Source organism: Macaca mulatta, chromosome 19, assembly GCF_049350105.2.
Source record: "Macaca mulatta isolate MMU2019108-1 chromosome 19, T2T-MMU8v2.0, whole genome shotgun sequence".
Taxonomy (NCBI): domain Eukaryota; kingdom Metazoa; phylum Chordata; class Mammalia; order Primates; family Cercopithecidae; genus Macaca; species Macaca mulatta.
The window spans coordinates 19,652,455-19,666,184 of NC_133424.1; the positions used below are offsets into that span (position 1 = coordinate 19,652,455).

The 13,730-nt window shown below is 50.7% G+C and overlaps 1 protein-coding gene across 3 annotated transcripts in view; it reads left to right on the forward strand.

Annotated features, from left to right (window-relative positions):
- SLC25A42 (solute carrier family 25 member 42) overlaps window positions 1–13,730 on the forward strand; it is a 48,328-nt gene that overhangs the window by 14,835 nt on the left and 19,763 nt on the right. Inside the window, exon 2 of one of the 3 annotated variants that reach the window (XM_077977042.1) lies at window positions 4,374–4,481. The gene's annotated coding sequence lies outside the window, so the exon portion shown is untranslated. 3 annotated transcript variants of the gene reach the window in all.

Consider the following 13,730-nt stretch of genomic DNA (forward strand, 5'->3'; position numbering starts at 1 on the left):
TTTTTTTTTTTTTTTGATGAAGTCTTGCTCTTGTCCCCCAGGCTGGAGTGCAATAGTGCAATCTCGGCTCATTGTGAGCCTTTTAAAGTGAACAGTTCAGGGGTGTATAGTACAATCACAGCGCTGTGCAACCACTGCCTTCATCTGATTTCAGAACTTTTTTTTTATTATTTATTTTTTTTAGACAGAGTCTTGCTGTGTTGCCCAGGCTGGAGTGCAATGGCACGATCTTGGCTCACTGCAACCTCTACCTCCCAGGTTCAAGCGATTCTCCTGCCTCAGCCTCCTGAGTAGCTGGGATTACAGGCACGTGCCATCACACCCAGCTAATTTTTGTATTTTTAGTAGACAGGGTCTCACCATGTTAGCCAGGGTGGTCTTGAACTCATGACTTCAAGTGATCTGCCTGCCTCAGCCTCCCAAATTGCTGGGATTATAGTGTGAGCCACCACACCTGGCCAATTTCAGAACATTTTAATCATCCCCAAAAGGAAATCCCATCCCCATCAGCAGTCACTCCCCATTCCACAGCTCCCATCTCCTAGCAACCACCCATCTGGTTTCTGTCTCCATGGATTTGCCTGTTCTGGGCATTTCGTATCAATGGAACCTCACACTATGTGGCCTTTTGTGTCTGGCTTCTCTACTCAGTATTGTGTTTTTGAGGTTCATCTATGTTGTAGCATGGATCAGTGCTTCATTCCTTTTTATGGCTGACTGGTACTCCCTTGTGTGAACATTTAGTCTGTCCATTCATCTGTTGACGAGCAGTTGGGTCGCTTCCACTTTTTGGCTATTGTGAATCTTACTGCTAGGAGCATTCATGTACAAGTTTCATTGTTGTTGATATTGTTTCTATTGTGTTGGGGTCTCACTATGTTGCCCAGGCTGGTCTTGAACTCCTAGCCTCAAGCATCCTCCTGCTTTAGCCTCCCAAAGTGCTGGGATTATGGGTGTGAGCCACCATGACCAGCCCCATGCACAAGTTTTGTGTGGACCCTTTGGTTCTGTGCCTGGGAGTTGAATTGCTGGGCCACAGTGCTATCTCCCTATGTAACTTGTGAAGGAACCTCCAGGCTGATTTCCACAATGGCTGCCCCATCTAACATTCCCAGCATACAAGGACACCAGTTTCTCCACTTGCTCACCTGGCAGGTTTTAGCCAGATGCTTGGCAGGATGGGAGTCAGGAGGAGAAGGCGTGTTCCGCATGTGTAGGCTTGCCGGCCAGCGCTGGGGTGGGATGGTGAGACCAGCTCTCAGATGAGGAGGCCGAGGTCCTGGGAGCTGGTACACCTGCCTGAGGTTGCTCATCTGGTGAAGAGCAGAGTGAGCTTGAACCTGTGACCCTGCCTTCAAGTTCACAAAGGGAAATGCTTCCTCAGCAGGTGACTGAGGGCGAATGGTCACTGCTTGTGCCCCAGCAGTGACATTTTAGGGATAAGGACAGCGCCACTCCCCACCCATTGGATCTATGAGTAAGGAGACAGAAAAGAAAGGAAGCAAGGGGAGGGGCCCTCACCCAGAAGGACAGCATCCTGTTCCTTCATTTGGACCAGGGTCAGGGACTCAGGGTTCTGCTGATGAAAGAGGTCCCTCCCAAACCAGGCGCAGTGGCTCACAGCAGTAATCCCAACACTTTGGGAGGCTGAGGTGGGAGGATCACTTGAGGCCAGGAGTTCGAGACTAGCCTGGGCAACATAGCAAGACCTCATCTCTACAAAAAAACTATGAAATTAAGGCTGGGCGTGGTGGTGCATGCCTGTAATCCCAGCACTTTGGGAGGTCAAGGTGAGCAGATCGCATGAGCTTAGTTTGAGACCACCCTGGGGTACATGGTGAAACCCCGTCTCTATGAAAAATACAAAAATTAGCTGGGCTTGGTGGTAGACATCAGTGGTCCCAGCTACTCGGGAAGCTAAGGCAGGAGGGTCTCTTGAGCCCAGGAGATCAAAGCTGCAGTGACCTGAGATTGCGCTACTGCACTCCAGCCTGGGCAACAGAGAGAGACCCTATTTAAAAAAAAAAAAGCGGCCGGGCGCGGTGGCTCAAGCCTGTAATCCCAGCACTTTGGGAGGCCGAGTCGGGCGGATCACGAGGTCAGGAGATTGAGACCATCCTGGCTAACACGGTGAAACCCCGTCTCTACTAAAAATACAAAAAACTAGCCGGGCGAGGTGGCGGGCGCCTGTAGTCCCAGCTACTCGGGAGGCTGAGGCAGGAGAATGGCGTAAACCCGGGGGGCAGAGCTTGCAGTGAGCTGAGATCCGGCCACTGCACTCCAGCCTGGGCGACAGAGCGAGACTCCGTCTCAAAAAAAAAAAAAAAAAAAGGCCGGGCGCGGTGGCTCAAGCCTGTAATCCCAGCACTTTGGGAGGCCGAGACGGGCGGATCACGAGGTCAGGAGATCGAGACCATCCTGGCTAACACAGTGAAACCCCGTCTCTACTAAAAATACAAAAACTTAGCTGGGCGAGGTGGTGGGTGCCTGTAGTCCCAGCTACTCGGGAGGCTGAGGCAGGAGAATGGCATAAACCCGGGAGGCGGAGCTTGCAGTGAGCTGAGATCCGGCCACTGCACTCCAGCCTGGGTGACAGAGCGAGACTCCGTCTCAAAAAAAAAAAAAAAAAATTAAAAATTTAAAGAAAAAAAAAAAAGGAGGGAGGGAGGGAAATTGACCAGGCATGGTGGTGCACATGTGTAGTCCCAGCTACTCAGGAAGTTGAGGCAGGAGTTTGAGGAATCCCTTGAGTCCAGGAGTTTGAAGTTACAATGAGCTGATTATGCCATTGCACTCCTACCGGGGTGACAGAGCGAGACCCTGAAAAGAAAAGAGAGAGAGAGAGAGAAGAAAGAGAAGAAAGGAGGGAGGGAGGGAGGAAGGGAGGAACGGAGGAAGGGAGAAATGCTGTCCCCGCAGACTTGTCATTGGGGCACATTTCTGCCAAGTGGCCCCGGGGGTGACTTTCCAGCACTGGACCTATAAGGAACCACAGGGACAACCAGTATGACCAGTCTGGCAGGGGGTGATGACAAGAGGAAGTGACACCCCAACAACAGAACCTGGAAACAAGCTGTTTCCAGTGCCAGTTGGCCGGTCTGTTTTTAAATAAACGGAAGCATATTTCATGTTTTTTCCTTATAGTGTCCCTGGCAGTGTCATGGGACACTCAGGTGGTACCAGTAATTCTGACAACCTCTTCTCGCTTGGGAAGCCAAGGTGGGGGCTGATGGGTGTAAACCACCTGTACCTTATAGTGACAAAGAGGAGAATGCCACTGAGGGTGGGGGTCATGGGAACCAGGGCTTCCTCCCACAACCCATCCAAGCCTCCCTGTCCCAGGAAATGACCTCACCACCTCCAGGTCTCAGGCAGAACCTGGATAGGCTCCTGAGGCATCTGCCACCTCCCTCCACCAAAGCCTACCATCCAGGCCCCATGCTGTCACCTGAGTGGTCCCGTGGTATCCTCTGGCTTCCCTGTCTCACTGTCCTTTTCGCTCCTTTAGCTGAGTGACCTCTGTCCTGGAGACCCACTCCTTCCTTCACTAGCCCCATGGCATTTTGTGGCTGGAATGTGGCTCTGCCATGCCTTGGACACTGCCCCTCAGGGAGGTCGACCTGATCACCTGGTCGCTGGTTGCAAGTCTGGGTACACATTGCCATGGGAGTGATCAGCCTCCTGGGACCACTCCCACCAGGGCTGGCAGCTCTAGTGACTGCTTATTTGACGTCAGCCTGACGTCCACCTCCTGTCACTCCCCTGGCCACTAGGCCAGTTGGTCCTCTTCCCTTGTGACAGCCTGTGTCCACTTCCTGTTGCCGCTGTAACCACCACAGACGTGGAGGCGTAAAGCAACACGTTTGTCATCTTTAGGTTCTGGACATCAGGAGTCTAAACTGGGAGTGCAGGGCTGGTTTTCTTCTGGAGGCTCAAGAAGAGAATCTGTGTCTTTGCCTTTCCCAGCTTCTATCCCCTGGGGCCTCTCCCTCCAACTCTAAAGCCAGCAGTGGAGCACACTCACATCTCCAACTCTCCTGCCTCTATCTTTGTTCTTTCTGGTCCTTTTCCTTTTCCTTTCCTTTCCTGACAGAGTCTTGCTCCATCACCCAGGCTGGAGTGCAGTGGTGCAACCTCCACCTCCCAGGTTCAGGCAATTCTCATGCCTCAGCCACCCAAGTAGCTGGGGCTACAGGAATGTGCCACCACACCCAGCTAATTTTTGTATTTTTTGAAAGAGACAGGGTTTTGCCATGCCGACCAGGCTGGTCTCGATGCCTGACCTCAACTGATCCACCTTCGTTGGCCTCCCAAAATGCTGGAATTATAGGCATGAGCCACTGATCTTGGCCTTTTCTTTTTTTTTTTTTGAGACAAAGTCTTGCTGCGTCGCCCAGGCTGGGGTTCGGTGGTGTGATCACACCTCACTGCAGCCTCCAACTCCTGGGCTCAAGCCATCCTCCCATCTTGGCCTCCTACAGGTATGTGCCACCACGCCCAGCTAATATTTGTTGTTGTTGTTGTTGAGATGGAGTCTCCCTCTGTCACCCAGGCTAGAGGGTAGTGGGGCGATCTCGGCTCACTTGGTGCCACCACACCAAGCTAATTTTTTTTTGTATTTTTAGTAGAGGTGAGGTTTCACCAATTGGCCAGGCTGGTCATGAACTCTTGACCTCAGGTGATCCACCTGCCTCAGCCTCCCAAAGTGCTGGTATTATAGGCGTGAGCCACTGCACTTGGCCACACCCAGCTAATTTTTAAATTTCTTGTACAAATGGGGTCTCACTGTGTTACCCAGGCTGGTCTCATCTGGCCCTCAAGCGATCTTCCCACCTCCCAAAGTGCTGAGATTACAAGGTGTGAGCCACTGCACCTGGCCTCTCCTGCATCCCGCTCATCGGGACCCTGGTGATTACACTGGGGCCATCCAGATAATCCAGGACAGTCTCCCCCATCTCAAGACCCTTAACTTCATCACATCTAAAAAGTCCCTTTTGTCATGTAAGATCACATATTCTTGGTGTCTAGGGTTTAGGATACAGACATCTTTGAGTGCCATCACTGAGCCCAATGCAGCCCATTATGGTGGTCCTTAAGGTTCCCCTTTCCAGGGAAGTCATCCCAAATGTCAGGACAAGAGGGTTTCAGGACCTCCAGCCTCGGCTTTCTGGCCTCCTGCCCCCGCCCTGCCCAGCAGCATCATTCAACCTTTTCTGGGGCTCCTCTTACCTCAAGGGCGAAGGCGTGAATTGGCAAACCCTTGGCACTCACTGCACAGGCACCAAGCCAGGCCAGCACAGTGAACGAGTGTTGTGGAGGGAAGTCACAGGAGCAGTGAGGATGCAGAGCAGAGGTACAACCTGAGCAAGGGGCAGAGAGCCCCAGAAAAAGTGAAAGGGTACCTCACTCCTGCATACTCCACTGCCCCAGCATGCACCTCCCAGTCCCTGCACACACCATCCTGGACCCAACTGCCTCTAAATGCATCTCCAGGCCCTGCACAAACCTGCCTGCACCCTACCACCCCAGCATGCCCCTGCAGGCACCTCCAGGGCCCTGCACACACCTGCCCGCACCCTACCACCCCAGCATGCCCCTGCAGGCACCTCCAGTGCCCTGCACACACCTGCCCGCACCCTACCACCCCAGCATGCCCCTGCAGGCACCTCCAGGGCCCTGCACACACCTGCCTACACCCCACCACCGCAGCATGCCCGGACTCTGCACATACCTGCCCGCACCCCACCACCACAGCATGCCCCTGCGGGCACCTCCAGGGTGCTGCACACACAATCTCCCACCCCGTATCCACCACAGGCCCCGCCTCCCCTCTACATCTGCATAGTCAGGATTGGGGCCCATAGGTAGAGGTCAGTGTCTCCAGCCACCTGAGTTCGGCGCAACCTCTTCATCCAGTGAAATCTCCACCCACCCTCCCTCCCCAAACCCACTTCTTTGCCTACGGCGGTGGATGTATAGCATCGCATCCCCAGAGGGTAATGGAGCATTTGGGTTTAATGGACAGTGCAAAGTGAATATCCACAAGGCCACACAGACAGGAATCAATGACTGCAAAAATAAATGGGGGAGGAGAGAGAGCCGTCCCTGTGGAATAATTCCAAGTCCTATCCATCGGTGCTTCTCCTTCCTGGAGGTGGAGCTTAACCCGTCCCCATCCCATCAGACTGGGCTGCTTCCAAAGAGTAGAGTAAGGAATGGGGAATACCCACTTAACAGAGGCCCTAGCTGAACCCACCTTACCCAAGAGGTCCAGGTGTGGGTCACCTGGGGTAAGTTGCCCTCCTCGCCCCCAGAACTGGCTGTTCCTTTAGGTTAAGCAAAATCTTGAGTAAGGGCACATGGCAGGGCAAGGTGGTTCACACACATCCCAACTACTGGGGAGGTGAGGTAAGGCAGGAGGATTACTTGAGCCCAGGTGTTCCAGACCAGCCTGGGCAACATAGCAAGACCCCATCTCAAAAAAAAAAAAAAAAAAAGGAGGGGGTACATGGTCCTCTAGAGGGCTTGATGAAATGATGTTGAGACTCACCTTGGTGGCTGTGGGCTGCCTAGGGGCCAGACTCCATGGAGAAGGACCCAGCTGTGGCTTTCAGGTCCTGCACTGGGGCCTGAGTCCCTCTGTCCTTGAAGTTGGCCAAACTTCCCTGAGTTTCATCTGCAGAGAAGGGAAACAGCACCTCACCATGAGGGGTAAAGAGGAACCACGGTGCCCCCAGTCATTAGCGGCAGTGATTGTCACCATTGTCTTCAGCCCAGCTAGGCACCACTAGCTAGGCTGTGGCCTCAGGTAAGCACCCAGACTGCCTCAGCTTCCCCAGCTGTGAAGCTGAACTGAGACTCCTCAGTTAAGGCTGGGAGGATTCCAAAGCACAGGGGCAAAGGGATCTCAGAACAACAGCCACTTTTTTTCTTTTTTTGAGGAGTCTTGTTCTGTTGCCTAGGCTGGAGTGCAGTGCCGCGATCTCAGCTCACTGCAACCTCCGCTTCCCGGGTTCAAGCTCTTCTGCCTCAGCCTCCCAAGTAGCTGGGATTACAGGTGCCCACCACATGCCCACCTAATTTTTGTATTTTTAGTAGAAACGGGCTTTTGCCATTTTGCCCAAGCTGGTCTCGAACTTCAGGTGAGGCCTGCCTCGGCCTCCCAAAGTGTTAGGATTACAGGTATGAGCCACTACACCCGGCCAGTAGCCACTATTGTGTTGTGTGGGTGCCTGTGTCTTCACCCCATTCTCACCCCCACATGCAGAGGTAGAAACAGGCCCTGGAGGAAGGAAAGCCTTTGCCTGAGCATGGCCCCAGAAACCCTGTTCCCAGAAAAGGAGAGGAGAAGGGAGGGAGCCAGCCAAGGTCAATGTACACTCTGCTGAGAAGGACAATGGGTTCCCTGAAAACTGGGGCTGCCAGTGCCCTACGCTGCCCCTCTGCACTGAGCCCCTGGGTGTAGCCATGCTGGATCAGAGGCACCCTCCACAGTGCCCCTTGGGATCATGTGCCCTGAAGGGCCTGGACCAAGAGGAGCCAGATCAACAGGCCAGTCCTTCTATAGCCACAGACACCCAATGTGTTTCCCAGACTTGGCATGCCCTAGAAGCTGCTGGTTTTCTCCAGGCTTTCTTTGTTTTAGCACTTTATTTATTTATTTATGAGGGAGTCTTGCTCTGTCACCCAGGCTGGAGTACAGTGGCACGATCATGGCTCACTGCAACCTCTGCCTCCCGGATTCAAGTGATTCTCCTGCCTCAGCCTCTTGAGTAGCTGGGACTACAGGTGAGCACCACTACACCTGGCTAATTTTTGTATTTTTAATAGAAACGGGGTTTCACCATGTTGCCCAGGCTGATCTCGAATTCCTGACCTCAGGTGATCCACCTGCCTCGGCATCCCAAAGTGCTGGGATTACAGGCGTGAGCCACTGCACCCAGTCCAGAGAAATGATTAAGTGTCTTGTGGGAAGATGCTCAGAGACCACGCAAACACCGTTTCGCATCCTGTTTTCACCCACTCATTGTAGCATCTGCCCATGGTTTTATTTTCTTTAAGCTGGTCCATTTTTTTTGAAATAACATTTTTAAATTATATATATATATATTTTTTTTTTCTTTTTTTTTTTTAGATGGAGTCTCGCTCTGTCCCCCTGGCTGGAGTGCAGTGGCGTAATCTCGGCTCACTGCAAGCTCCGCCTCCCGGGATCACGCCATTCTCCCGCCTCAGCCTCCTGAGTAGCTGGGACTACAGGCACCCGCCACCGCGCCCGGCTAATGTTTTGTATTTTTAGTAGAGACAGGGTTTCACCATGGTCTCGATCTCCTGACCTTGTGATCCGCCCGCCTCGGCCTCCCAAAGTGCTGGGATTATAGGCGTGAGCCACTGCGCCCGGCCTAAATTGTTTATATTTAACATGTACAACATGTTGTGTGGTTTTAGGGGGTTTTATTTTTATTTTTTTATTTTTTGAGACATGGTCTTGCTCTTTCACCCAGGCTGGACTGCAGTGGTGCGATCTCAGCTCACTGCAGCCTCAGCTTGGTTTCAGATGATCCTCCTGCCTCAGGCTCCCGAGTAGCTGGGACTACAGGTACATGCCACCACACCTGGCTAATTTTTGTATTTTTTGTAGAGATGGTGTTTTGCCATGTTGCCCAGGCTGGACAATGTGTTGTTCTAATATATTTACTTTGATATATAGTGAATTGATTACTACAGTCAAACAAACTACAAACTAATATAAAAATCATCTCATGTAGTTACCGTGTGTAGGGGGGCAGTGGGTGGGGAGGTTGAGGTTATCAGTAATTGATACAGTGTTATTAACTATAGTCCTCATATGTCCATTAGATCTCTAGCATACTTGCCTTGCATAACTATAATTCTGTTCTGTTTGATCTACAATCTTCCCATTTCCCCCTGCTCCTGGTAACTGCCATTTTACTCTATTCCTATGTATTTGATTTTTTTTTTTCTAATTCCACATATAAGTGAGATCATGCAGCATCGTCTTTCTGTGCCTGGCTTATTCGGTTATTCATGTATCTTCTAAATTAATCTGAATTGTCACAGATGTCAGGATCTCTTTTTTGTGTGTGTTTGTGACACAGTCTCGCTCTGTCACCTAGGCTGGAGTGCAGTGGCATGATCTCAGCTCACAGCAACCTGCACCTCCCAGGTTCAAGCAATTCTCCTGCCTCAGCCTCCCGAGTAGCTGGGATTACAGACACACACCACCACACCCAGCTGATTTTTGCATTTTTAGTAGAGACAGGGTTTCACCATGTTGGCCAGGCTGGTCTTGAACTTCTGACCTCAAATGATCCACCCATTTCGGCCTCCCAAAGTGCTGGGATTACAGGTGTGAACCACCGTGCCCGGCTGTCCCCATGGTTCTTGATGGCAATAATTAATACTGGCCTTTGCCTAATGGTGTTTTCTATTTCCGTCATTCCATCTGCATTTGTTAATTGAAATGCAACTGTAAGGAAGTGCTGTCTCTTCTCCCCCCATTTACTGAGCTACTTGGAAGAACAAAGACCATCCAAATGAGAGCAGCACAGGCTGCTTATTCAGAGTTTGCAAGGGAGTCAGCCAAAGCTCTAAGGCAGGCAGGGGAGAGGGAGAGCTGTGGAGTGGAAAAGGGCAGGCTCAAGTGAGCCCACAGGAGGCTGTCGGTCTGGGGAAGCTAGGGGCAGCCAGCTAACAGCGGATGTCCTGTGGGGTTGCTTAGGGAAGCACAGTTGGCTTTCTCTGGTTGGTCCTGAGTTGGAAGTGGGGGCCAATGTTAGAGAAGCTGCAATCATTGACCAGGTCCTGAGCATTGCTGCAGAGGTTGGTAGTTGGTTTCCAGAGCTGGTTACTGCACAGGTTTTGGGCCACAGTTTTGTTGCCATGTATGGACTGGCCATTGTCCTGCACCTCTTCTGCCTCTTACCAGGAGTTTCTAAGGAAAGGTTCCAGACTCCACCCCAGCCCTGCATATAAATCTGATCTTCAAGTTTTTCTTTTGTTTCTTTTTTTTGAGACAAAGTCTCGCTCTGTCACCCAGGCTGAAGTGCAGTGGCACAATCTCGGCTCACCACAACCTCCGCTTCCTGGGTTCAAGCAATCCCTCCTGAGTAGCTGGGATTATAGGCATGTGCCACTACGTCCAACTAATTTTTTTTTTTTTTGTATTTTTTAGTAGAGACGGGGTTTCACCATGTTAGCCAAGATGGTCTTCATGTCCTCACCTTGTGATCCCCCTGTTTTGGCCTCCCAAAGTGCTCGGATTACAGATGTGAGCCACTGCGTCCGGCCTTTTCTTTTTGTTTTGCTTTTTGAGACAGCGTTTCTTTCTGATGCCCAGGATGGAGTGCATTGGCACGATCTCGGCTCACTGTAACCTCTGCCTCCCGAGTTCAAGCGATTCTCCTGCCTCGGCCTCCCAAGTAGCTGGGACTAAGGCATGCACCACCACACTTGACTAATTTTTGTATTTTTAGTAGAGACGGGGTTTTGCCATGTTGCCCAAGCTGGTCTCGAACTCCTGGCCTCAAGTGATCTGCCCACCTTGGCCCAAAGTGGTGGGATTATAGGCATGAGCCACTGCACCTGGCCAGTGATCCTCAACTTTGATTCAAACGGGCACCTGTTCTTTCTGTACTTCCTGAAACAAAGCGTGGTAACACCCTTTAGAGAGAGCTCAACTTATACTCTGAATTTGACAAATGTGCAGTTGAACTTTAAAACAGATTCCAGGGCTGGGCGCGAGGCCTCAAGCTTATAATCTCAGCACTTTGGGAGGCTGAGGAGGGCGGATCACGAGGTCAGGAGTTTGAGACCAGCCTGACCAATGTGGTAAATCCCCATCTCTAGTAAAAATACAAAAAAGTTAGGCAGGCATGGTAATGCGTGCCTGTAATCCCAGCTACTCAGGAGGCTGAGGCAGGAGAGAATCGCTTGAACCTGGGAGGTGGAGGTTGCAGTGAGCTAAGATCACAGCAGCGCACTCTAGCCTGGGTGACAGAGCAAGACTCCATCTCAAAAAAAAATTAATAATAATAAATTATATATATATATATATATATATATATATATATATATATATATATAATTAAAAAAAAAAGATTCCAGGCAGTCGGGTGTGGTAGCTCATGCCTGTAATCCCAGCACTTTGAGAGGCTGAGGCAGGTGGATCACCTGAGGTTAGGAGTTCGAGACCAGCCTGCCCAACATGGTGAAACCCCGTCTTTACAAAAAAAATGCAAAAATTAGCTGCACATGGCGGCACACGCCTGCAATCCCGGCTACTTGTGAGGCCGAGGCAGGAGAATCACTTGAACCTGGGAGGCAGAGCTTGCAGTGAGCCGAGATCACACCACTGCACTCCAGCCTGGGTGACAGAGCGAGACTATGTCTCAAAAAACAAAACAAAACAAAACAAAAAACCACTCTAAACTCTTAACAAATCAGCTGAGAAGAATAAGGCATTTCAGCAGGAATGTCTGTTCCACTGGGGGTCCCTGGAGGGGAGAGCAAGAGTCTGCCTTCTAAGCTTTCCTTGGGCTCTTTCCAAAGATTGCTTTCTTAGGCACAAACTTTGACAAGTGGCCAATCTAGTGTCCTATCCCCCCTTGGCCTGCAGATCCTATTTTATATAAATAATCTTTTTTTTTTTTTTTTTTTTTTTTTGAGATGGAGTCTCGCTCTGTTGCCCAGGCTGGAGTGCAGTAGCGCAATCTTGGCTCACTGCAAGCTCCGCCTTCCGGGTTCACGCCATTCTCTTGCCTCAGCCTCCCCAGTAGCTGGGATTACAGGCATCCACCAACACACCCGACTAATTTTTTGTATTTTTAGTAGAGACGGGGTTTCACCATGTTAGCCAGGATGGTCTCGATCTCCGAACCTCGTGATCCGCCCGCCTCGGCCTCCCAAAGTGCTGGGATTACAGGCGTGAGCCACTGCGCCTGGCTATAAATAATCTTTGAACTTGTGAGTGACTTACATTTTGAGAAGGCCAAGTTTGGGTTTTGAAGCAAAACCAAGCGTGTCTGTCCCCCAACCGCCCCAAATGATGCCTAGGAAGTCCCGTGTCAGTTTCACCTCTTCTTGAAAGTCATAGCCAGGTGTCTGCTTGCTTATTAAGGGGCAAAGGTGCCACCCCAAGTGGCCGCTCCGTGCAGGGGAGGAAAATATTTTTTTCTCACCCATCTTAGGTTCATGGCTGAGGCCCCTGTAACAAAAGGCAGATTAACAAGATAAAAGCAGACAAATTTATTTAATACAAGTTTTACGTGACTTGGGAGCCTTTATACGGAAACAAAGACCTCCCCCTAAAACAGGTAAACCTGAGTATGTTTATGTTAGATTTGATGAAGATTAGAGTCATGGGCAAGTCTAACTGAAGGGCAAAAGGGTCTGATCTGTCTGGGCACAGTGGCAAACACCTGTAATCCCAGCATTTTGGGAGGCCAAGGCAGGAGGATCACTTGAGCCCAGGAGTTCAAGACCAGCCTGGGTGAGACCCCCCACTTCAAAAAAAAAAAAAAAAAAGGCTTCTGATTTAATGGTAATAACCTTGGGGGAACTTAGCAAGACCTGTTTGTTCAGGTTCTTCTTGGCATCTCTGCATCTTCTGCTCCCTCCTCCAGGTATACGGGAGGCACTCTCCACCTGAGAGTCTCATGACCTGCTTCTGGGGAGAAGGGAAAGGGAACAGTGCTTCCTGCTTCTGTTTTCTCAAAGGCCGAGGTCGTATTTTAGGCTATCATGTCTCGAAACCCATCCCTTGTTCTCACTGTGGTCCCCAGGGTCCAGGATGTCACATGGCTTTTCCCTTTGCCTTCCTGAGCTGCAGCAAACATGGCTTACTCCTGACCACAGGCAGCATCCTTCTGCTGTGACGAAAGACAAAAGCGTGACTCTTGGGCCCGTTTCTGCTGAAATCCTCGGGGACCTCTTCCCCCAGATCTGCGGTCTGCCCTACCCAGTTCTAGAATTCACTTAATGGTTGTCTTTTCTAACTTAAATTCATCTAAAGGTAGTTTGGGCCAGGCGCGGTGGCTCACGCCTGTAATCCCAGCACTTTAGGAGGCCAACACAAGTGGATCACCTCTCGAGGTAAGGAGTCTGAGACCAGCCTGGCCAACATGGTGAAACCCTGTCTCTACTAAAAATACAAAAAAATAACCAGGTGTGGTGGTACGTGCCTGTGATCCCAGCTAATCGGGAGGCTGAGGTAGGAGAATTGCCTGAACCCAAGAGGTGGAGGTTGCAGTGAGCCAAGATTGCACCACTGCACTCCAGCCTGGGCAACAAGCACGAAACTCTGTCTCAAAAATAAAAATAAAAATAAAAATAAAATAAAATAAAAGTTTGTATCACTGCCTTAAAAATAAATTCAATATTACTGCAAAATGGGAGGTGATGGGAAAAAACAAACTAAGTACAGTGGAAACACAAGAATGTTATGGCCAGGTGCGGTGGCTCCCACCTGGACTCCCAGCGCTTTGGGAGGCTGAGGCAGGAGGATCACTTGAGCCCAGGAGTTCAAGACCAGCCTGGGCAACATAAGAAGACCCTGTCTCTACAGAAAATGAAAAACTTAGCCAGGTGTGGTGGCATGAGCCTATAATTCCAGCTATTCAGGAGGCTGAGGTGGGAGGATCGCTTGAGCTCAGGAGGTCGAGGCTACAGTGAGCTATGATTGTGCCACTGCACTCAAGCCTGGGCAACAGAGC